The 26,058-nt window shown below is 38.4% G+C and overlaps 1 long non-coding RNA gene across 1 annotated transcript in view; it reads right to left on the bottom strand.

Moving 5' to 3' along the window:
* Positions 1-25,733, bottom strand: part of LOC127956597 (uncharacterized) — a 34,898-nt gene extending 9,165 nt beyond the window's left edge. The window contains exons 1-2 of the long non-coding RNA XR_008153601.1: positions 24,811-25,733; positions 4,627-4,700 (exon numbers count right to left, since the gene is read on the bottom strand). This is a non-coding gene — a long non-coding RNA (uncharacterized LOC127956597). The remainder of the gene's footprint in view (positions 1-4,626; positions 4,701-24,810) is intronic.
* Positions 25,734-26,058: the final 325 nt, after the last annotated feature.

The following is a 26,058-nucleotide window of genomic DNA, read 5'->3' as shown; positions in this document are numbered from 1 at the left end:
CAGTGATCTGTCACCATTTAGGGGCGTTAACATAATGGCCATCCAACTGCGCACTGTCATCTTTCAGTATAGCTTGCTCGGAAGTCAAGATATTACCTTCTGAGGACGCCAAGTCAATACTAGACCGGAGGATATGACTAAATATGGATTGACTGAAGAGAACAGTATTCATAACTGTCAAAGTGAGACTCATAATAATGTCACAATACTAATGAGTCAAATGCATTAGGTGAGATTTATAAAGAACAATATAGATTTATTATAAATGAGCAGTCCGGCATTTCCGCAGAAACTTTTTTCCATCTTGCCTTTTTTGAAGGAAATGGGAAACGAACCAAGTCGGATTTGATATTTACTACTAGGTGAAAAGGTGCAGTGAGTCTATGTGGGCTTATATATTATTTTTTATATATTTTATTTTTTTAAATATGTGTTTGTTTACCAAGTTTGTTTACTTAAGTACTTAAAGGAAAATAAAAATTCTGTCATTACTCACCTCCATGTCGTTCCAAACCTGTAAGACCTTCGTTCATCCTCTGATCACAAACGACGATATTTTTGATGAATTCCGAGAGCTCTCTGACCCTCCCATAGACCACAATGTATGTGATACTCTCCAAAATGGCACTATAGGGTGACGTGGAGATGATAGACGAAAACATATTCTCGTAGCTTCGTAATATTACAGTTGAACCACTGATGTCACATGGATTTTTTTAAGGATCACCTTGCTATGTTTCTGATCCTTGATCATGTGTCTATGCAGGGTCAGGGAGCTCTCGGAATGCATCAAAAATATTTTCATTTGTGTTCTGAAGATGAACAAAGGTCTTACGGGTTTGAAACGACTTGAGATTGAGTAATTAATAACAGAATTTTATTTTTTGGGTGAACTATCCCTTTAACTGAATAGTCCAGCCTGGGCCTGATTGTTGTAAAACACTTTTGGCGTACCGAGCAATTATCACTCCAGATACTGGAGAACACCCATCCTGTGTGTGTACGTATGCCAACGAGATGCCAGTTAGCACCAAACCATCACATCCTTGCCATCCCAGTGTGTCTGCCAAAAGTATCCTCTCCCCAGGGTGTGCTGTGTCCGCTGTGCCACTAATGACGCCTGGTCTTTGCCGTGCTCTTAATAGGCTCATTAAAAGGCCTGTCACTGCTGAGCGGTCCCCCAGCTCCGGGTAATGACACTGCAGCAGTGGATCACACATACACACACATGCACACCGCCATGTTTTCATCATAACAGAGTGCTTTCTCATTCTCACTTGCATTTAAGCTCAGAAAGTGTTTGAGCAGCCTGTGGGTCCTAAATCAATGATTGTGGAGAATTTGTTCAGAGTGCATAACTACAGAGCATTAAAGGGATAGTTCATCTAAAAATGAAAAGATTATTCCATACCTGTATGAATTACTTTCTTCTGTGTAACATAATATTTTTAGAAGATACTTTGGACACCAAAAGTCAATGGTCACAAACATTACTGAGAATAACTTTCTTTCTTGTGGAGTAAATGATGACAGGATTGGGTGAGCCATCTCTTTAAGTGTCACTTTTTAGAAATAAGGTTGACTGAGTGTTGACACTACCATCTTGTGGTCAGTAAAAAAAACTACGTGACAGATCAAAACTAGGTGTTTAAAGGGATAGTTCACCCAAATATGGAAATTCTGTCTATTACTCTCCCTTGTGTCGTTCCAAACCCGTAAGATCTTCGTTCATCTTCAGAACACAAATTACAATTTTTGATGAAATCAGAGCGCTTTCAGGAGTTCAACCGTAATTTTACAAAGCAGTGAGAATACTTTTGTGCGCAAAGAAAACAATAACATAATTTATTCAACAATTCTTCTCCCCAAGTTACCGTCTTCTGCCATTTTGGAGAGTACCCCAGAACGTAATCAACGTAATCAGAATTGTTTACATTCAGCATGTGCTCGCTTTCTACTGAACATAAACAACACTGGTTACATTCTGAGGTACTCTCCAAAATGATGGAAGATGGTACCTCTGAGTGAAGAATTGTTGTTTTATTGTTCTTTTTGTGCACAAAAAGTATTCTCATTATATTGCAAAGGCATTGCTATGCAGTTGCTAAGGTTTTCTGAGTAGATTTTAGCATATTGCTATGCTATATGCCTAACTCTGTGATTCAATGATATTCTGTTTTCTGCAGCTGGTATTCCCCAGGTTATTATGGGATTTTTCTGACTTTTTTCCCATTCAAAAGACAAAAAAAGAAATAAAAAAAGATTTTTTTGTTGAAATCACTAACTCTAAATAATAGTACTATTAATAGGTCTGACTACAATAGGTTTAAACTGTCACTTTGCAGCTGCCAATGATTACTGACACACTAGCTTAGGGAAAATTGTGCTGGTCAGCCTATACAAAAAGACAGGCTTATCTTGCATGTCAGGCCATGGCCTGGTACTTGCTGTCATAAAGTAAAGGCAGAATTAATAAGTCACAGAATAATAGAGTGAAACAGGAAACTGATTTAGCTTTTGTTTAAATAGAGAAATCGTTTTCTTCACTTTTTTTCGGGGGATCTCTATGACATTTTCTGGACACACGTGGTTCTTGTTTATCATTGCAGTGCCTCTTGGCAAACACAGAGCTGAACATTGTGTTCTTGAGTGTCTTTTTACAACAACCATCAGCCGGCCAAAGAATGTTCTTTTTTGGCGTCACCTTCGCCCCTGCCTTAACAGGAGTCCAGGTTTCTCTGCTTCTCTTAAAGTGCATATTGCAAGTTAGAGACCCATTGAGTCAATGTATAGTAAAATATTCTTATAAGTGCAGCGAGGCCTGTCCCCGCTCTCTTGGCTGCATAGCAGGCTCATAATTGTGTGGCTGTGGTCCGCTATACGAGTATGAATAAACATTTACAATTTCCTCAGCGTCTGAACTGTCATTGCGATCCGTTGTTTACTTTTTGCTTAAATTGACCGCACTCCATCTCGTTACGTCACTTCCGGTTTTGCCAATTTTCAGATACGGAAATTAAACTTTCCCACAAAAACTACTCCAGAAGCCTCAATTAGCATATTTAGAAGTATATTTTAGAGAAAATCTAGTTCCTACACTATTTTTCTATACATTGACTCAATGGGTCTCTAACCTGCATTATGCACTTTAACTTTATTGTCTTTTCTCTCTAATTCTCTATTTCTTTCCCATATATGTTCTTAAAGTGACAGTTCACCTAAAAATGAAGCTTCTGTAACCATCCCATTTGAAAAATAACAGCACTTTACTGTATGATTTATGGGATCACTCTTGTCTGTAGCACAACTTACGTGTAAACTCAATCTTTGTATCCATTCTCAAAAGCCATATTCCCTCTCCACAATTTGTCTTCACTTTGCATTTACATATTTCTGAATCATCTCCCCACATATCTTCTTTGTTACTGCTTTGGTGTTTCCATTTAACTCAATTCAAAACCTCCCGTCAAGTGATAAAAACAACACTCACAGACTACACATGTCACAAACTTTGATCTGGCTTTGAGTACGGGACACTTTCGTATGTGTCGTAAGCGCAGCGAGGTAGAGATTCAAAGCGTTTCATTTTGCACAACTGTAGCGAGGCCTCAGTCCCCCGGAAACCCCAGACAGCACATCGCTTTCCTAAGAAAGCGGTAAAATCCCCGCAGGAGGTTTGGCATTCAGCCAGGGACGCACCATCCAACCACAAACAAAATATGCTTGAGGGACATGTCATTCAGCCAATCACAGCGCTCAGCCTTCCTGGAGCCGACCTATTGTGACAGATTAATTTCAGTAGTACTTGTCACAGCCCTTCCTCTGCCTTTCTCACTGTGCGTGATATCCTAACCACACGCAGACAGAGTGGTGAACTCATTGACTTTACTATATTTTTTTTCCTACACAGTTTGAGAGACTTTGAATATCAACTTACATGTTTCTTCTGATGCAAAAATAGAGTTAGAAACAAATGAGGCATTCGTTGACATATTGCAAGTGCATTGTGGCATAAAATTAAAGGGAATTGCAGTTTAAATGAGGAAGAAATGTTTAAGTTCATATTGAATTTTCTGACTTTTGAAGACTTTTTGAATTTCCTTATCATTCCTAAATTTTAAATCCTATCAGTTTGAGACTTTGTTTATGAGATTTAATAGATTAAATCTCAATTTCATTTCTGTGTAGGAGAAACAACTGAGACAAAGACATCAATATTTTTATTCCATCCAAGCTGTAGGAATTGCTATGTTGTACAGCTGTTTTCAGCTGCTGGTTAATCTGGGAACATGACATAACTTGACAAATTACATAACATTGAATAAAACTCTTTCCTAATCTCATTTTACATAATTTGAAAATATCACCAAAGCTAAGCATCTGTTAAAAGCCTCAAAAGGCTTTGGTTTTTTCGTCCAAATCACTTCAGAAGTTTACATATGCAAATCTGTTTAAGTTCAACAACCCACATATTTGTCAAAGGATAAATTCTCTGAAGGAAGTCAGGAGTGTCGGTCCATGTGAGTGTGAATGTCCCAGACATATAAACACTCCAGCGCAGGCCAACAGTGGGGATAAAAAACACAGGACCGATCAAAACAATGTGTGCGGACGATGTGAACTCACCTCCAGCTCCCTCTCTCTCTCTCTCTCTCCTCTCTCGCTCTCACAGTCCATTCAGCCACGTTGACAAGCAGGTGCTAGAAAGAGAGCAGACAAGTGTTCACTGCCGTTTCCCCTCTTCAAATGAGCGATCACATCACTCTCTCTCTCTTTTGTCTTCTCATTCTCTGTTTCAATGTGCTGCATCTATTTCTCCCGGTAATGAAACTGTTGACACACACAAACACGCACATTGCGCAGGTACAGCTGTGCAAGGTTTCCTGCAAAGTTCTCTAAAGTCCAGTTTCTTGTGTGGTGCTCCTTTGAATAACAATTTTTATGACCTGTTGCCCAATGATTCATGCTGGTTGCACAACCAGGCAAAGTGCACAGCAGTACACATCTGGAGTAGTACACACGTTCAGTCAAACACACAACGGTGAGTGTGACAATGGGTCAGCAAACTCCCACACAGAGATGGAGCAGGTAGAAACCAGCTCAGGCTGAAGTTTATCTGGCCGACTTCTGGCAGGAGCGATCAACTCAATCTAGTCTATATGTTGAGACTTGTACGTTTGCATTGCATGAAAGAATCGGATGTGATGGCATGAGAGTTTAGGGAGTAATTTGATTCTCATTCATATTGGCCAATTTGAGTTTGGCTGATGCGACTCAGTGTCATGTTTAAACACAACAACAGCCCAAGAGGGAAAACAAATTTCTAGAAGAGGAAAACACCGGTGAATTGTGTTCCAAGAAAAGTTCTAGGAAGTTTTGATGCCTAGATTCAGCTTGCTCCAAAGTGATAAGGGAATGAACTGGGATTAGTAAATGTTAAACTCTATTGACAGCATCAAACAGAAAATTGACAAAATGTGTCATTTCTCACTTCGTAAAATTAGAAACAATTTGTTAACAGTAATGCACTTACAGTGGAAGTCAATAGTGCAAGGCATTGCTAAGTATAAATGTTAGTGTTTTGAAAATCTATCCCTTGACTTGAAAGGAATACATGTTTAAATGAGACTACGGTTGTGTACTAACAAATTTTCTTGTCACAACCAGTGTTGGGCAATAACTAGTTAGTTATTAGTAACTAGTTACAGATATATTACTTTTTGCAGTAACTAGAAGGGTTACTAATTACTAATAAGATTTCAATAACAATGTTACAGTTACTATCTATAAAACAGCTCGTTACTTGGTTACATGAGACTAGAGTGACAAAATTGTTTACTTATCACTTTTCTTGTCACAACCAGTGTTTTACTACTTGATTTTGTCAGGAGAAAAGATGATCTGAATCCTGATGTGAAAGTTGTTGCATTACATGGCTTACCTACCCACATCCCTTTCATCCTGATATAAATTATTACTAATTAAAAATCTTTTTAGAAGGCAAAACATTTTCTTTTGAACTTGTGATTTCTTTTGATAAAATACATCTTGAAATAAAACTGTATATGGAGAAATTACAGCTACAATTAACTTAAAGCTACACAATGAGATTACAACAGCTCTACTTAAACTACACTATCAATCTTCTGTGATAACTCTGATGAGGTGGTAATATATTGTCAGTAACATTTCAGAGGAATGTGCAGGGAAGACATGCAATTTCTATTTCTGTGGGGCATGAAAGATAACAAATCTAACTAGTAGTTGCCAGAAAGTAGTAAGTAATGTAATATTACTTTTGAAAGGAGTAACTAGTAATAAGTGATAAATTATGTTTTCGGAGTAACTACCCCAACACTGCTCAGAAGTTCATTTTACATATTAACAAAGTTCATGGGGTCATAGGAAGCCCATTTTCCACAAGTTGATATGATTCTTTAGGGTCTTAATGAAAAGTCTGAAACATAGTTTGATTAAAGTTTCTCAGTGGAAGTGTAAAAAGCACATTTTTACCCAAGCCGTTTTGTAGCATTTTCCTTGAAATGTTAATGAGCTATGCTGACCCCGCCCCTCTCTGCCGAGCTGAGGCTCTCTGAGGCACCGTTTACTTTAGCCACATTCATCGTGACACATACTAATTAGCACATTATTAGGAAAGCTGAGGAAAGATTTATCGGGAAAACTTCAAATTCAACCAAAATCTATATTTTTCAAAATTATGCTGCGTTCCAGGCAGGTTTTTGAGCATGCACGACTTCAAACCACAACTTTGTAGCGTTCCAGGCAAGTCACGCCAAACTTCCTGAGCGCAAGGAATTGTAGCTAGATTATTCATTTTATTGCAATGTTATATTGTCCTAAAATCGTTTTTTCAATGTGTGCCACTTGCATAAACTTTGACTGCTGTTCCAGTGCACTTTCACGGGTATAAGGTTGGAAAAAAACGGGTTATGGGTTGCCTGGAATGTGGCATTACCCTCTGTGTATTCTGGCTCATTTTACCAGCACGGGTCACAATTAGTCTTTACATTTAGCATTTTTACTCAAGTTGTTAGTGGATTACTTTAAACCCATTTTTGTCTCTTCTAACTGAGCAATGAGTGAAAATTATTTTATGTCGCAATTTACAGCATGACACGTACTGTATACTACTGACAGAGATAACTTATATTGAACCTGTAATGTTCCTTGAAGAAATAGGATAATTCAGATTTTCTTTGGGTACCATTGTACTTTTCAAAAGTTTTCTATTTGAACGTTTCTAAATGTAATTTATTAGTGTGATGGCAAAACGTAATTTTCAGCAGGATTGCTCCAATCTTCAGCGTCACGTGATCCTTCAGAAATCATGCTGATTTGCTGCTCAAGAAACATTTCTTATTATCAATTTTGAAAACAGTTGTCCTGCTCAACATTTTTGTGGAAGCCATGAAATTTTTTTCAAACAGAAATCTTTTGTACCAATAATGTTGTTCTAATGTCACTTTCAAACCATTTTAATGCACCCTTGCTGAATAAAAAAATAATAATAAAATTGTTGACTCCAAAATCTATTACCTTTACTCATCTTAATCTCTAGATATCTCTCTGGTGTTTCTCTCTTCACACTACTCTGTGCTAGATCTAATGTTCAAATAAATGCAGATTTTGTACATCCCCTGACCATAACTTTATCATCACTTTTAAACATGAGTGACCAATTTTCACATTCACACTTAAGATATGACTGACTTTGTAAAAACCCTGAACATTTCATTCTCACAGCCCACAAACTTCACACACGTTAATCAACACTAAACCAGCTAAACTGGGTTATAGATATGAATAGGTGACATTTCTATTCACTGGCACACTCTGCTAGCTCTGTGTGTATACGTTCTTTTGTACATGAACTTTCCCTTCTTTCTCTATCAAAACTACATTTTCTGCCGAATATGTGAGCTACAATGTTACTGGGTGGTTGGTTGCCATGTGCCTCCTAAAGTGTTTGAGGCAGTTTTCCTGGAGTTGCTTTGTGGTTGCTGAGAGAGTTGCTGGGACATTGCTAGGTGGTTTCTTTAGGGTGGTTTCTTATGTTTCAGATCTAGACGATTTGATATTCTGATATTACTTGTCTCCTTTTTTTAAAAGAAAATCTGAGGGAGTTTTTCATCAGTTTCTTTCTTTTGAAATATACACAAATTTGACCACATAGAATAAGCTAACACACATTTCCTCAAACCACATGATTTCAGGTTTGTACCACAGGGTATTATCTAAATCCAAAAAAAAAAAAAGATTTACAAAGAAATGGCAAGTAACATTGAATAAAATGTAAAAAAAAAAATTTATATATAGTTTTGAGCTATATAGTTTTGAGTTACAAAAACATTTTTACAGCGTAGTAAGCAGTCTTAGATAACTCTTTCAGCAAGTTTTGTCAATTGAAGCATTTCTTTTATGTAACCATAAAATCTGCACAAAGCCACACTTATGTGACAGTTTATGTCTTGGTTTGAATATGATGGCAAGACTAGTTTCTGATTGAGTTTCTTCACAACTTTCGGAAACATTTGGCAGTTAACGGCAGGTTGTGTTTATTCGATACTGTCAGCTTGCTTGAAATAAAAGTGTTTGTCTCCTTTTATAATTACCTTTTATGGTGCATTATATCTGACACACACATATATATAAATACACACTAATTCCGATCAATAGCCCCTGATTAATGAGTTATACAGACAAATCTTTACTCATTCAATTCATCTCTATGACTACCCAGTCGCTTATCAGAGATTTCTGATGGAGGTAAAACAGTAAAATAGAGGAAGAACCTATTTAGATCATGCAAACAAGAGCGCAGAGCTCCTCTATCAAACACCGGAAACAAGTACGACTTTTAAAATAGTAATGGCCCCCAAACTGCAGCGTTCTCACTAAGTGTGTCCTTTCTGACATATCATCTATGAAGCAAAATTAATGAGCTCTACTGTACAGTGTTTAGAGGCCAAGTTAATGATTTGTAATCGAATCAGGCTGTAGGAAATCCCCCAGCCATGTTAGTTAAACCATCAAGCCATTTGCATTCTAAGACAGACAGTGATTCTTCGTTCAACTGAATAATGAAAATAAATATATAAAAAAAAGTGGTAGATGGATAGGGAATAACTGTCTTGCATATAGACAGTGGAAAAAGGGTGTTGACCGGCGGTGAGTCACATGACACGGTCCCTTCCCTTCACTGTCACGACTCATTTTCATACGCAGCTTATGTATAGAATCCTCTGGAGGTTTCTAGAGAATGAGAGGCACATCGCTGCGTGTTCAAAGGCTGGTGGGGATTTTGATGGAAAAACAGCTGAGCAAATTGTTATCCATTGCGAAACCAGCTATCAGACTTGTCATTGCTGATATTTGTGAATTGTACACGAAACGAGACACATTCTGATCTCTGTGGGAAAGTCAAACGTGCTCATCTGTGATCTAGGTATAGCATTACTAAAAGCAGCCATGAATGTTTTTCAGTAACACAAAGTTCAGCTGTTTTCAATATTGTGTAGCCTTTCCATATACAGTATAGGAGATATGTGTGTGTGTGTGTATGTGTGTGTGTGTGTGTGTGTGTGTGTGTGTGTGTGTATTTTTATATCACAACGTAATCTACACTTAAAGCAGAGGAAGTGATCGAACGCTCTTCTAGAATGTTCACACTCTCTCTATTGCGCAGCTAAAATTGTTTTGTTCTGACAGTTTATTTCAATGGAATGTTTCAAGCAGCAGATTGACTACTATTTTTACTATTTAGTTGAATTAGTATTTTTAGTGCAGTGTTCTTTAAATATTATTTATATACTATATAAATTGAGTATATATAAATTTAGTAATTTAGTTTTTTTAATATTTAGCTATTTTAATTTTTTTTTTCTTCTACTAAAATAAAAAGTGTTTTATTGGCAACTAATTGAAATAAGTTTGTTTTCATCTAATATTTATTATTATTAAAAAAAAACTTTATTTCAGGTTTATTTTAATTCTAAAATCTTTGTTTTTTGTTTGTTTGTTTTAGTTTATAACAACAACACTCTTTCTTATGTAGCTTCAATGTTTTTTATATTTAGCTTTAAGAAAAATTCAAGTACTTTTTAATATTAGTAATTTTAATATTTATTATTATTTTTAAAAAGAACTGAAGAGTTTATTTGCAAAAACAGTAATAAACTCAGCTGTTTTGTTTTGTTTTCAATTTAAAAAAGCATTTTTTTTTTATTATGTGTTTGTGTTTTATTGTTTTAGCATCACTTTTATTTAACAAAGTTAGACTAGAATTAGTCTATGCAAGCTTCACATCGGTCTGTAACCTACTATGATCTGTTCAGGTTCTCAGATTCAGAAATAATTTGTTCCTATGGCAATGACATAAATCGATAAGCTGGAAATGCATAACTGCGATATACATTCTGCAATGATGCACCAAAACTGTCAAGGCAGCTTCTTCAACACACAGTACCTTCATTAATGTTTTCTCTGGGTTTGAATGATTTCCTGCCAAAGCTCAAAGATTTTATAAATTAATTATAAATGTACATGAGCTAAATGCATGGTCATGCATACAGTTTTTACTTTTCGAGCAGTTCTTGTCCTTCACTTTCTTTTATTCTTCCCCCTAATTACTAACCATATTTACAAATGCTTAGTTGTTTCAAACACATACAATATAGGACATTTATTAAAAATGCCTTTGCATACACTGACCTCCATGGGGTTGCTATGGAGATGCTATGGAGATGTCCTTGTTCACACTAACTCAAATGACCCCCAGAGCTCCCGATCAGCCAATCAGAGGTGACTTGTTACATCACTCGGTTTCAGCCAATCACATAGAACTCCAGTTCTTGAGGCAAAGCCAGTATCCACTGATTCAGCTGATTACAGTGGAGCCACACAAATACAACCTTTTAAGTAAATCAAGTCAAAGTGACATCAATTTTGGCAAATCACAACAGAGCATTCAAATTGTAGTTAAAGCTTGCCTGAGGATATGTTCTGTCAGTCTGATGAAATATAGAACAGGGCCGGGTAACTTGTATTAGTCACCATGACTAAGGACTTTCAAAATGACATAGTTTTTACCTCATTGTTCAAAGTGATCTAGTAGAGAGGAAGTAGGAAATGTAAGCGTTTCTGACAGGAATGGTATCAGAATGATAATCAGAATTGTGTATGTGGGTAAGCATTTTATTGGCAGAGAATCCAAGCGAGTCACTGTGATAAGGAAAGAAGGTGTATTAACCAGAACGGTGCCAGGGCAGAGAGGTTCAGAATGATTATTGCAAACACATGAAACATTATTTCGTTTCCTACACACCCACTTGTTGATTAATAATGAAGACAATCAAATACTCTTTCTTGGATGAAAATCGTTCGGATAAATACAAAATGGGAGAAAACTGATTCTTGTTGATTGCTGATGACTAATAGACTTATGCTCATAATAAAATTGGTACAAATATGCTAATGCAAATGTATAGACCATCACTAAGCAATTGTCTGTCTCTGTTCCATGTCTAGTGTTGTGTTTTCCTCCCCCACGTGCTCCAGTTTGATGTTTATGCCCATATTTGGTTTTCTGTTCTGTTTTTAGTTCTATTGGTTCTAGCAGGGTTTAATTAGTTACTGTGTATTTTTATGTATACTCTGCCCATCGTTTCTGTTCCGCTGTTAAATGTAATTTCTTGTTCTGTGTTTCCCGTGTTCCTGTGTTCCCAGCTTTGTGTAATCAATAAAGTCTTTGGAATTCGCTTTATTCCTCGTCTCCTCGCTTCTTCGTTCAAGTGCTCCCTGTGTGAATCTTGACAGAACAGCGGACCAAAAACAGTAAGTGTTGGCCCTTCTCCCATGTTTTTGTTTTAGTTTTAAATAGACTTTTGTTTTTCTGTTGTTCTCAAGTAAAGCCCGCAGGCCCCGCTGTTGTAAATTTCCCCGGCTTCCCCAGAGCTCACTCCAGTCTTGGCTCCAGCACCAGAGCTCACTTTAGTGAGGGCTCCTGTCCCGGAGTTTATCCCACAGAGGGCTCCTATCCTAGAGTTTATCCCATGGAGGGCTCCTGTCCTAGAGTTTATCCCATGGAGGGCTCCTGTCCCAGAGTTTATCCCATGGAGGGCTCCTGTCCCAGAGTTTAGGCCAAGGAGGGCTCCTATTCCAGAATTAAGCCCATGGAGGGCTCCTGTCCCAGAGTTTAGCCCAAAGAGGGCTCCTATTCCAGAATTAAGCCCATGGAGGGCTCCTGTCCCAGAGTTTAGCCCAAAGAGGGCTCCTATTCCAGAATTAAGCCCATGGAGGGCTCCTGTCCAAGAGTTTAGCCCAAAGAGGGCTCCTATTCCAGAATTAAGCCCATGGAGGGCTCCTGTCCCAGAGTTTATCCCATGGAGGGCTCCTGTCCCAGAGTTTATCCCACGGAGGGCTCCTATTCCAGAGTTAAGCCTATGGAGGGCTCCTGTCCCAGAGTTTAGCCCAAGGAGGGCTCCAGTCCCTGAATCCAGTCCAAAGCGCATTCCTGTGCCCTCTCCAAGTATTCTGCCCCTCATTTCCCATCAGCTGTTACATTTTTTGTGTTTTCTGTTTCCCGTGTGCCTGTGTTCCCAGCTTTGTGTTATCATTTAAGTCTTTGGAATTTGTTTTATTCCTCGTCTCTTTGCTCCTTCGTTCCTGTGCTCCCTATGTAAATCGTGACAGTCTTCAAAGGATTTTCATCCTCCTTGTTCCTAATAATCACCACAAAGTTATCTTTCTTTCCAACAGCAAGGTCGCTGGTTTGATTTGCAGAGAAAATACATGCTAATCAAACACTGCTCTCTGAAACTCTTTCAAGACTGTATTATTTTAGCTTATGTATAGGTAAACATTTATAAATAGTATATTTATAGTCAAAATCTCAGTAGGTTAGTTGTGTATAGGTTTATACTGTTTTACTAAATTGTTTTATGTAAATGTGCAATTATGCAATTCTCACCATTAATAAACCATTAATTACTATTTTTGCTTCAAACGGCTAATTTGCTGCTAATTTACTAATTAGAGGTAGTTGAGTACTGGGTAGGATTAGGGACGTAGAATATGTGCTTTATAAGCCAATATGTTACCTAATAAAGCACATATTCAACACATTAATAAAAGGCAAGCTAATAAGCATGCTTATTATTATACATTTTATAAAGTTAGCTTATAAAGCAGATATTCAATATGTTTATAATAGGCATGCTAATAAGCAATTAGTTAATAGTGAAAATTGGTACCTATATATATACAGTACATATCACACACACACATATATTTGTCTGTAATTATGTGTTTAAGTGCATGTGGACTTTTGTCACTGCAATATTCACAGTGCAGTTGGATACTAGACATCCTTTCTGAAAGACCACAACCCGTTCGAGACATTGATAAGAGCACACTTACTCTTGATCGAAGAGAGCATATATGCTTTTCCACGCGTGTGGGAGGGTGTGTGGTGGGACTACGTGTGATGAAAATGACTAATAGGCCATTCAGTGTGAGGCTGTCAACGGTCATTGGAGCGTGGAGGAGGCACGGGCCTGGGAAAGTAGGGCATGAATTCATGTGTTGTGTTGTGTTCTGTTGTGTTTTATGCTGTGTGCCAGATTAGTGTGCTGTGCACCAAGGTGTCCGTGTACTTGTGAGCGAGACAGCTTTGTATATTACAGTGTCTGGACACATTGTCATCTTTTCAGCGGGCGAGCGAGTGATTGTGACAGTTATCGCGAGTGGTGTGTTGGTGCGTGTAAATCCATGAAAATACCCATAACACTACAATGAAGGCTGTGGGTTTGGCTCAAGTGTATATCAAAACAGTGATTGTATCTTAAAGTTGGCTTGTTTGTGTACGTGTTAAGCGATTTCAAGTTTTCCTTTCTCTTTGAAGTGTGACGAACTGTTTGTGAATAGAAAAGATCCTTAAAGTTGTAAAGACTAAAGTATTAAACCCAAAGAGATATTATTTATAAAGTTAAGACTTGTTCTTGCCCTCCTAAAATGCCTTGTGTAAACACGCCCCTTACATGTCTACGTCACAATGTGGGAAGATTTACATAATGCAGCCCAAATGTTCACACGAAGGTGTAACTTTGATTCTCGCTGTCGTATTGTTCCTGCTGCCATGTTGTTGAGATGCTGTGTTTCATTGTGAAAGTGAAGCTACTTTTTTTGGCCTTCTAAAAGGTGCACGATGCAAACCAACATGTAAAAAGACCATAATTATATCACCACTGGATGCAACAAATGGTTCATTTGTAATGGGTATTATTGGTTTTTGCTTGTCGCACCGTTGTTCTAATCAGGACACGTAATCCCAGTAGGTGAGCGTGATTTCAACAAGTACAACATGTTCCTGGATCAACATCCTTGTTGATCCTGGAACAACATTCCAATCAACCAATCAGAATTGAGATATAACTTTTCAGAAAAGATCTGTTTTAAGCAAGGGGCAAGGAACTCGACCGGAAGTTGAAGTCGGGTGGGGGCTGCCATCTTTTAGCAGAACTTCACTTGCGTTAGCATTCCCATTGACTCCCATTCATTTTGGCGTCACTTTGACAGCGAATAACTTTACATCTGAGGCGTTTAAAGACTCTGTTTGTCCATTATTTATTTCTAAAGATACACGACAATGTATAAAGGGCTCCATTACCTTCTATGTTACATTATGGCCCCGTATAAACAGTTTTTGTAAAAAATAGGCTAACGATTGCGTCATAACCACTCGGCTCTCTGTCGCATTACCGTACAGACAGGTGGAGAAGCTCGCAGGCAATTAACTTAATATGGCGTACTGGCGTTACATTTTAAAATACTATACAAAATAATTAATCAGAATACTTACTCCTGCTCACTCACGACAAAGAACTCCCCGCTCAAGCTCGCCGTCTCTGCAAGATTAACGATGGCAGTTTGCACGCACAGCCACTTAGAAGATTTACATCTGGCAGACAGGTTGCTGACGTCGTCAAGCTTCGTTTGAGTCTGCGCGTCAGAAACGGAAGTGCTAGAAAAAGCTAAAACTGGGCTTCATTTGTCTCAATTGAGTTCCAATGGGGTCGCTGTGTCCATTTCTTTTACTGTCTATGGTTTTAAGCTTACAATCAGAGTTGGGTGCTTCTACACCATTGCAAATCAGCTATCATTTCCAACTGATTTTGGGAATAAATTATGGGTAGGGTTAGGTTTAGGGTTAGGGATTGGATTAAGTCTTTATTTTTGGACAATAATGTTGATCCAGGATCATCAGAAGATGTTGATCCAGGAACATGTCTTACTTGGCAAAATCACGGTGACCAATTGCAGTAGGCTATAGTAAGGGGCGTGACATTTCAGAAACACGCTTGAGGTATTTGGTCAATCACAAAGCACTGGATAGCAGGCCAATCAGCGTAGACCCGTCACTTTTCAGAATGATGAGCTTTGTAAAAAATTACGCGTTTCAGAAAGGCGGGGCATATAGGAGAAATAATAATGTACAGTATTTGGAAAATAATGTGTTTATTGAAACTTAAACCACATAAACACATTTCATTACACCAAATATACAACATAATGTTCTTTTTAGCAACATCATATGACATCAAAATGTCCATAAAAGGAAAAAAATATATTTAAACTTATTGATTAATTTCTATCTATAAAATTCCAGAAAATATTGAGATCTTATTTTTTGTTAATATCGCACACCCCTAGTACTGACACAAAATGATTTGCAACAGTCACTTTGTCACATCCAGTGTAGACCGCTTCAAGGGGTTTGATTAATTTCAGAGGATTTCTTTTTTTTTTTTTTTTTGGGCTAGCAGAAGTTATGAATGGCCAGTAACTTAACAATTTGGTAGCCAAATTGGCTGCTGAGTGAAGAGGTTAATTTCAATCCCTGTGTTAGTTTGTACATGCGGTTTGTATGTGTTTGTGCTAATTTAAGTAAATTATGTAACAATGTCAGGTCACATGGGCAGACCACAATCCCAGCAGCCAATCAACAGCTGACACAGATAAACAACATTCTACACATTCTCTAGCAACTGTGACCCACACACAGGCACACACACCCACCTCCCCTCTAACAGCCATTGCATCAATGCACTATGGACCTCTAGTGGAAACAAAGTACACTACATAGAAAAAACCAAATGCTGAGGCATCATGTACACAATTTCAGGATTTGATTTACATTTTAGCCTTGAAAACTCACTTTAGCCGGAGAGTTCTGAGTCTCTGAACAGCACTGCCTTCAGAAAAACAACCTCCATAGTGTGTGATGCTAAAGCTATGAGACAGATGGTTACGTAACGCACATATACACCAGCATATCCAGCCGAACAGAGAGAGAGAGAAGCCTATAGGCTGAGACGTTTGCTCATTACTGACACTGTCCCATGACCTCTCTACTTACCAAACCGTCATTATTATCAAAACCAGACTCTCACAGTTCAACTGCTTATTCCCTTTTGTTTCTTTATCCATCTCTCCGTTGGTGTGTTTGCCTGAGGCGGCAGCTGCAAAGAGTGCGAAAGAGCCACCGGACCGTGACAATACCAGAACACACTCACAAATAACTTCCTTCATCTAATTAGTGAATGCACACTCATAAACCACAACATGAGGCTTTAATAACAATACATGTGGGAAACGGTATAACAAGAAACTAGACTGTTCTGAAGAAACACATCACCACAATGCCTTGTTATGCAGTTGTTCATGTTTTGAGCAAGTTATTAAGTTATTTCTATGATCTATTTAGGCTTACAAAAAAAAAATGCAGCCATGATTGATTTTTCACAAGTTGCTATTTCATTGCTAAGATGTTATGGGTACTTGCTTTTTTTTTTTTTTTTTTTTGCTTACTGGTCTAAGAAAGATCTTAAAGGGATAGTTCACCCAAAAAAGAAAATTCTGTCATTAGCCTAATTACTCATCCGAATGTTGTTCTAAACCTGTAAGACCTCCGTTCATCTTCGGGTCACAAATGAAGAAAATTTTGATGAAATCTGAGAGCTATCTGACCCTGCAAAGACAGCAACACAACTACTACATTCAAGTCCCAGAAAAGTAGTAAGGACATTGTTAAAATAGTCCATGTGGCATCAGTTTTTAAACCGTAATATTATGAAGCTTCATTACAGTTGAATCACTGATATCACATGGACTATTTCTACAATGTTCTTACTAACTTCCTGGACCCTGAACGTGGTTGTTCCATTGCTGTTCATGCAGGATCAGAAAACTCTCAGATTTCATTAAAAATATCTTCATTTGTGTCCCAATAATTAATGAAGGTCTTACAGATTTGGAATGACACAAGAGTGAGTAATTAATTAATGAAAGAGTTTTCATTTTTGGGTTACTATCCCTTTAAATATTACTCATGTGGATCTTCTGTTACACAGGTATCTAGTCAAACGTGTTCTCATTGGTTGTTTGCTATGTTGTTGCTAATGTATTGTAGGTTATATTTCACAAAAGCATAGTTGTAGTAGATCGTATAAGGACCAGTGATGTTAATGGTTTATACGATCTAGACTTTCTCTGTCTAAATTTATGATTTTCTGAAACACACCGTTGACTATGATAATACTAGTGGGACCTTTATATATTATTTGAATGCAGTATTATTCAGCCATTTAACATTTGATACACAAAATCATTAGTCTGACTACTTTGCAAGAAAAAGAAGGAAAAAATAACTCCTCACCACAGCTATAATGTTAATAAAACTGAGGAATGATATTGTTGGAATCACTTTCAGAAATTTTTTTTTCCCAACAGATGAATGATAAAAACATTAACAGCCAATAAAAATCCACTCAACTTTAAAGAGCTTGAGCATTTAAAGCGGGAGACGACACTGCTTATAATAAATCCATTAGTGTGGATGATAATAGTTATCATTATAGTTCCATAACTGAACAGAAGCAATAGTAACAGTGATGTTTGCCTTTGCACCACTAATGATTAAATAGAATATAAAGATGCAAAAGAGGAAAAGTTAGAGCACAGGATAGTGGCTTCTCTGTGTAGCCATATTTGTGAGAGTCTGCGTGTGGGCGTTTGTCCTCTTTAGCTTGGTCGGCACGTTGGCGCATGTGTGTATGCTCTCACTGTTTGTGGAGGGAAATGTTTGCATTTGTTATGTATTAGTGTGGGAGTATGTTTGACACACTGTTGCATGTATGTATTTGCATATGTACGTGCGCATGTATGTGCATGTGTAGTGACGTGGCACTGTCATAATGAGCACTTCCTGGTGTGTGTGCCAAGCATCTGCCTACGTGTCTGGTGAAGTGTCAGAGGCCTTCTGCCCACGCTAAAGAAAGATCTGGAAGCCAAGCAGCTTGACGGGAGGTCACGACCTCTTTGTTGGCCCTGATTCAGCTTCCTTCATGCTGATGAGAACTGATCCCAAGAACAGAATTCTTTCTGCTTATGCTTACCTGGTCCTGAGCATGTAACAGCCTGATCTAGGGTCAGTAATCAAAATTACGTGTTTCACAAAGCAGCCACTAGGTGGAGACATCTGTAATGTAGCAAATGAGCCAGTGCTAATACTGCTTGGTCATGATGAACTAAACTTTGGCCGATGATGCCCTGAGATTTCTTTCTTTTTGCTGATGTTACAGCACCAAATGGGTGGATACCATACAAACTGGACTGTGGTTTACAATTTCAGGCTGACAGTGGTAAAAAAAAAAAAAAAATCTAACTCTCGTACAGCTGATAAAAATGCAGCATAAGATTTGTTTGACAAAATCCAGCCAAATGCAATGCTAATGGAATAGAAAAATTGGTATAGTTAAAACAAAATAATAATAATAAAAAAGGGGCCATTTACCAATAACATCTCTTAAAGATCAGAGTTTATAGTGTGTCACTTTACTGATCTTACAATATTACAAGCTGTTATTTTCATGTAAGATTAGCTCTGACTATCTATACGTTTTCTGGCTATTAGTACAGCCGACCTCAGTTCTCCTTTCTGTTTTTCTACAGCAATTCATGAGAAATCGGTGATCTAGCTAAATATGGCAGCTTTGCTAAGTCCATTTTTATCGTATATAGCACAAGCACACAGGAGAAGAAAGAGGAACAGAATCGAACTCTAGGATTCAGAGGCCATAATTTCGATGGAATACAATAAATATCTAAAATATAAAACACTTTCTGAATGAAAAATAATAAACATTATGCAAAAGTAATGCATATACACGAGTTTTAGAACAAAATATTAATACTCCTAAAAAAAAACGAATTCATGCAAAACATAATTTAACATTTACTTTTGAGATGTGACCTGAAACATTCACTCCCAAAAACTTAAAGCACTCTACTTCTACCTTTCAACCACTCCTTAAAAAACAAGCACTCGACAGAACTGCCTTTAGGAAAATAATTCCATCATCCGCATGTGTAATATTTAATTACGCAAGCACTTAACACATCATAAAAAAATGTGACACTTAACCAGTTGTTGCATAAGCATTCACCAACAGATGTAGGCCTACTGACAAAGCTAAGTTGTCATTTGTTTCTTTTGTTTATGTAGAATTAAAAGGACATATCCAATGCAAATAATATATTGTGATAAATACATCAAAATTAAATATGTATTTATCTGCCAGCCCTGTATATAGAGATTACATAGGACTATTCTAATGCAGAAATTATGTGACTCCATCCAGTCATATCTGATAAATCTTAATATACACTCAGAAAGCCACAAAATAAATTGCCTTTAAAAACATATATATATAAATTAGCTGAGCCGCTCATTAGTACACTTCCTTTCCTAACAGCATTCAGCAAATCTGCTTGCTAATGCAACTGCCTGCATCTTCTGTTGTTAGCTTGTGCCATGAGTCAGCAGTTTATGCTATTTAGCCTGACTGAAAGCATTTTTACTGGTTATGGAAAGTCATCTGAATGATATGGTTAGAAAGAGCTAGAGGTAATGAGAAAGAAATACTCTTACTTTTTAAAAATGGAGCTGTGCTAAAGGGGAAAAAAACATTTTGAAGAACTGGCCATGGAGAATCATACTTCATTGATTTGTTTTTATGGTTTCACTCCTTTTGGCTTTTTTATTTTGCATCAGGGGCATGCAGATGACAAAGAGATGAAGGAGAAAGTGAGAGGGGACGGTTTTAAATATGGGACGAGGGCAGCTTTCCTCTGGCTGATAATGACCCAGTGGAATTGACCTGATTTTCACTCATCCCAAAAGGCTATGGATTCCAACCAGACAAACACCCTGCCTGGGTCCTTTCATTAGTTGGATAATAAGTCGATACTGTACCGCCAAGTAAGTTTCTACAACAACAATCTCCACTCACCACCAAAACAAAACAAACAAAAAAAAGTCTGTAAAGGGACTGTCTGTAGCAGAACAATTATTTTCAGAATTTACCGGAATCATTTCAGTTCTGTCCAAAAGAAAGAGTCCAGCAAAAATGACTCATTGTTATGCATTACAAATCTCAATAATAATGTTGGCTAAATGATTCAAGGAAGTAATTTGACTTGGAATTTCTTGCTCACATTGTTTCTTTCATTGACAAAATGGCTACAATAAAAAAAGCTGTGCTTGGTAAACTGTGGTGGATTTTTAAAACTGCATTAATATGGAAGTTTGGCCTTCTTGAATATAGCGTTTTACATTTTCTGTGAAAGTTTACTGCGTTACGCTGACCGAACCACATCCTCTGCATAAGGACCGCGTTGTGCTCTCCGGCACGGTGGAATCAAAGCGTTTTCGCTGACTGCTGCCAAGTTGAGCTTGTGTCATTACTCTGTGAAAATGTATCCTCTCTATGCTGGTCACTTTGAAAGCCAAGCCACAGTAGCTCTCCAGCTCTCTCACATACAAACACACTCAGACCTCACTCTTGATAGATGAGGTTTTGAGTAGGGTGGAACACAGTGCCCCTGGAGAGTTGCTCTTTGTCGAAAGCATCCCGAGTGAGATACGAGTTCACATTAGGCAGCGGAGGTCTCGGGTAGGGGCCTTGCCAGCTTTGCTTGCCCGGGCGCATTCCTCTCCCATTCAGCACTTTGGGAACCGGGAACTCGGGACACAAATATCGGCCATCGCCGTGCTCTCCCTGCCAACCTGAGAAGCCCTGGGAAGAGAGGAAGGATCTCTCACAAAGCCAAGGTTTGAATAAAGGCTTTTAAACCATAAGTACCAGAGTTTTTCTTGAACACAAAGGGGTATTTAGTGCTATAAATGGCTGTGGGTTACAAGTAAGGCTTAGCAAGTTTAAAGCCAGAGGGGAAAGATGAAAGAGAATGATTTGTTGGCTACTCGATGATCAAGTTTGAGAGCTAGGGATGAACTTCAAAGTCAACATAAAACGGGATTTCAAAGCACGTTTTATTTTCACAGTGTAACGTATTTCGAAGTAAAATAGTTTATTCCGTGAGGGTAAAATGTTTTGTCATCTATTGGAAATTGATTGGATTGTAAAAAGCGGACCACTTTCCAAGAGGATAAAAATCAAGTTCTCAGTGTATCCTTTTGTCCAGTACTACTCCATTCTCAATTAAGCAAACCTAAAGAAGCTTATCAAGAGATGTGTGTGATTCAAACAAAAGTGCCTGGAATAAAGCTAATCCGAAGAGAGTAAACATGTTCAGTTTGAAGGCATAGGGAATGAGTGTACGACACATCTTCACAGCAAGTGGAGAGGGAAATTTACCTAACTGTCTTTGCTCATCACCACACTACTTTAAGAAGCTTGACTAAAATGAGTAGCAAGGTATTCTGAATGAATGCATTTTGTCAAGTGACGTGCATTTCAAAAGGTATACTGTGCTCAGAGACTAGGGAACAGCTAATACTGCATAGAGACGCTGGAACTGCAGCTAAGGTCTCGAGGATAACTTGAAACTTCCAGGCAAATGTGTTGGAGCAGACTGGCGTAAGCCCTGCAGGAAACTGGACTTCCAGGAGCAGGATTGGACAGCTTTATTTTCAAATCTAGAGTCTATATAATTCAACTACTGTATCAAATTAGATTTCATGTTGACTTTAAATAGCTCTAAGTTAATCCGCACTCCAATATGTCGTAGCCTGTGCTTTAACTCTCCCTCTGTTTTTTTATGATGTCCTATATTTTTCAGATCACATTCCCCCCTCTACGGCTCTACTGCCATATGTCTTGTCTGAAGTCTTGTTAGTCTCTTTTTATTCCCTCACTCTGTCCTTTTTCCTGCTCAGGGTAATGGCGGCAGCCTCTGCTTCTGTACCGCTGCTCCTGCGTCATTGCTCACTTCCCCTCACGTCCAACGTCGGATGTAAACACACGCAGACACATGGGAGCGGTACATTACAACCACACAGCCCCCCCTCCCCCCACAGCCGGAAACGCAGGTTTCACAGCTGAGTGTGAATCAAATACACTCATACGCACCAAACAAACTCTTAATCACAAACACACACACCTTTGAACATTATCCCGACTTGCTAATTCAAACCTTAACAACCTGATGAACACAGACGCCCCAAATTAAATGCATGCAGAAAAATAGTGCCATTTTCAAACACACATGCTGTTGTTTTTGAGCTTTTCTCAAGAAGCGTACATTTAATCTTGGGTTTCCAGTAAAATCTTTGCATTAGCTGGCGTGCCACAGCTGAATCATCAAAAGAGGAAGCTGTTAAACATCAGGTCGCCAGGGCTTTAAAGTGAGTTGCAACTGCATGAGGGGTGGATGAGGGATGTATGGTGATAGACCAAAATGGACCACAATTATCTTCTAGAGAAAGTTCAAAATATCCTTTTTCATTTCTGGAGCTCTTGTGGTCTGCATTTCTATCAAAAGCCTCATACGTCATGGTTGATGACGCACTTCATGATGTGTATTTGTTTTTGGCGAGCGGGACCACACATTAACGTGCATGCACAAACATCCACAGCAGGTCTCTCCCATGCGTCAGCAGCTCCTGGTTCATTTTAAATGCAATGTTAATCTTATTGTTTTCCTTTATGCAGTGTTGTGTAAATGTGCCTGGTTAATTCACCCCAGAGTGGAAATAACTCCTTAAACCACACTGATCCACATAACACTCCTCAGAACAACATGACCTCGAGTTGGTTTTTCCCATTCACAAATGAAAGCCAGCCTCATAAATACCATCCTTTTTTGGGGACTGTTTACAAGGTATGTAACAGTCAGGAAAGCCCTAAAAATTCTGTCAAGTGACTTACAATTCAAAGGACGTCAAGTCAAGTGACTTGACACACAGCCAAAAGGTTTCCAAGCCAACACAAGTTGGAACGGAAACCAGCATTTGGCTTAATTTATTTAAGGGACACGCAAGGCACAGATGGAGTTTCGGTAGTTATGAGCTTTTTTATGAGTACATTGTGAACTTATCCCCTTGTCTTTACAACGTTAACAACCGTTTTTGTTGTTTGAGATCACTTAAATCTAGGGTGACCAGACAATGACCTATAAAAAAAAAAAACAGCAAATCAGGACTTTATGAAGGGAAATCTCTTAATTAATAACAAATAGGTGTTCCCTGTTCTAAAGTTTTATTTATGCATTTATTCTCATATCATTTTTTGCAATTTAATCTTTTTTTTTTTTTCGGTTAAACTAAACATCCACTGACATTCATTTTTAAATATTAATTTTATCCGTTTTTCCCCAGCTTTGTCATGACATCATATTTCTCCAAAGCCATTAGTCGCGTGGAATTTACAATTCAGGTGATCGGCTCAAAACAACCTGGCAGCAGAATGACTATCCATAAACAAAGATGGCAGATTTCAAATGGCATACTGCGCCAGCTGAGCAAGTGCCACTGAGATGAACAAGAATGCTAATGGATAGCTCTCTCCACTTATGAACCTCTTTAGTTCACACACACCTTAACCTTAACCTAAAACACATGTTTTACAAGATGTATCAACATGTGTCCTGGCTGGTGGCTTTATAAAATCTAGCCATCCAAAATCTCCAAAGTCTTACATAAATCTGGCATGCCCCAAAACAATTTTAAAGTGGCCTACTATTTACAGTAGCCTACAGTACCACTTTCTGAGTTAGAAGTTGACTGATCATCCTTGGCAGAGCGTTCAATGTCAACGTCAATCCTCTTAAATACGCCCTTTACCTGCGTGGTTGCTTAGCGACCTACTTTATGACAACCCGTTTGCGTCACTTACAATAAATCAAAACCATATTCCTGTCTGCCTGCACCGGTTTGCCGCGCTTCTCTGTCCGTCTAAACGCCACAGGCTCGACCTACATGTTGCGCGTGTTATCGTCTCGGCAGCACTCACGCACGCTCCGGTTGTTGTCAGGTGCTCGGGTTGTTTTTCTTTCCTCCACGACAACAAGGTAGTGGCGTCGCACGTTATTGCGGAAAAAAATAGCTTAACAGCCCCCAACGGACAGGAATATGATTATAATTCTTTAAAATATGTATCCACACAGCTGCCGCCTGTTTATACCTAAGAGTGTATTCCAGTGTCATGCTCGGAAATCGCTATAAGTATCTAGAAAATAAGCGCTTGGTTCTGTAGCTACTCGCGCACTCACGGAACGCTCTGAAATAGATTCTAGCACGCTAAACTAATTTAACACTCATTTAAACGCTATCTGCGTTAAGTACAACACAAATGCATGACTTTATAATTAATTTATATACAATGACGCGGCAAATCCACGATAAAAAAACGGTAAATTCCTATAGGCTTATATAACACATACGTAAACATATTAAATAATATTAAAGTGAAATAAAAATCCTTACAGTCTTACTTGTTTATGAGAGGTATCGAGCCGGCTCTTCATATCTGCGAAGTTTTGCTTCATGTCGCCGAAGAGCCTGTTCCGCTTTATCTTGTGTACTGATGATGATGATGATGGTGACGATTGAACTGAAATAACAGCGTAACTTCTAAAAGTGCGCGTCTGCGCGAGGCATTCCTGCTTTAGATCTCAAGTGACCCCTCTCTCGTTTCAGCACGCTTTAAACATCAGTATATTCAGTTGGTCGTCAATATTAAAGGGTTAGGTCAGTTGTATATACGCAGTTAACCCGCTTGCTGTGACATCCTTCGGCAACTGCGCACTTTACAGGGGGCGTGATGTTGTTCTTTAACAGAATTGCTCAGCTTAGAGGTTTTAAATAAGACATGGTCCACACGCAGCATTAAAACGCAAAGATAAAAATTAATATTTCCCCACGTTCACCCACAACACTGGATTTTAATCTGCGCAACAGAGCCCGGAATGCGGACGTTGGCAAGGGTTCGTTGAGTGAAATAACATTGCATGTGGCACATCATCAAAATATCTTCTCTTTGCAACAAGAGACCCGATCTTTTTCCCCCTGAAAATGCACACACATTTCTAATAGCCTAAGGTATCATTGTACACACTTACTTTGTTGCTGATAACAGTCCGCACATTTCTCAGTTTTCACATGTGCGCGAGGAGTTTGCGTTAACTGTGTCATTCATCAAATGAAGGAGCCGCGGATAGCTTCATGCGTCCTCTTGCTTTTCTGTGAAGTGCGTATTATGCGTGGCAGCAGGTGCAGTCCGGTCCGCACTACGAAATCATCACTGGGTGATGTTGGGAACACTGCAGCTGTAGCTCCAACTCTGAGAATGGGGCGTGTACTGTCCGACTGCGTTGCTTTACAGTCTTATTTTCTAGTCATGGACACACACACTTAGCTTTTCTGTTCGCTGTTTTATTATATAATGTCCATCATGTGACATATGCGGCCTCCCTAAATGGAAACTTAAAGGGACCTCCTACCGAACTGCTGCTGGATCTCATTCGCAACCGGTCCCGATTCCCGAATGGGACACTCTTTAAACTCAATTAGTTTTTTTGGCATGCTATTTGTTTAAACGTGCACTATGCTATAAACTAGCAGCAGTAAAACCTTAAAAGTATAAAGTATCTGAAGCACGTAGGCTATCAAATAGTTTGTTTAACAGCATCTGTCAAAAATATTGTGAAAATGCAACTTTTTTATTATTTATAAATATAATA

Source organism: Carassius gibelio, chromosome B4 (assembly GCF_023724105.1).
Source record: "Carassius gibelio isolate Cgi1373 ecotype wild population from Czech Republic chromosome B4, carGib1.2-hapl.c, whole genome shotgun sequence".
In the NCBI taxonomy this organism is placed as follows: Eukaryota; Metazoa; Chordata; class Actinopteri; order Cypriniformes; family Cyprinidae; genus Carassius; species Carassius gibelio.
The sequence above is the reverse complement of the archived record's forward strand: the minus strand, read 5'-3'. Positions and strand labels throughout refer to the sequence as shown.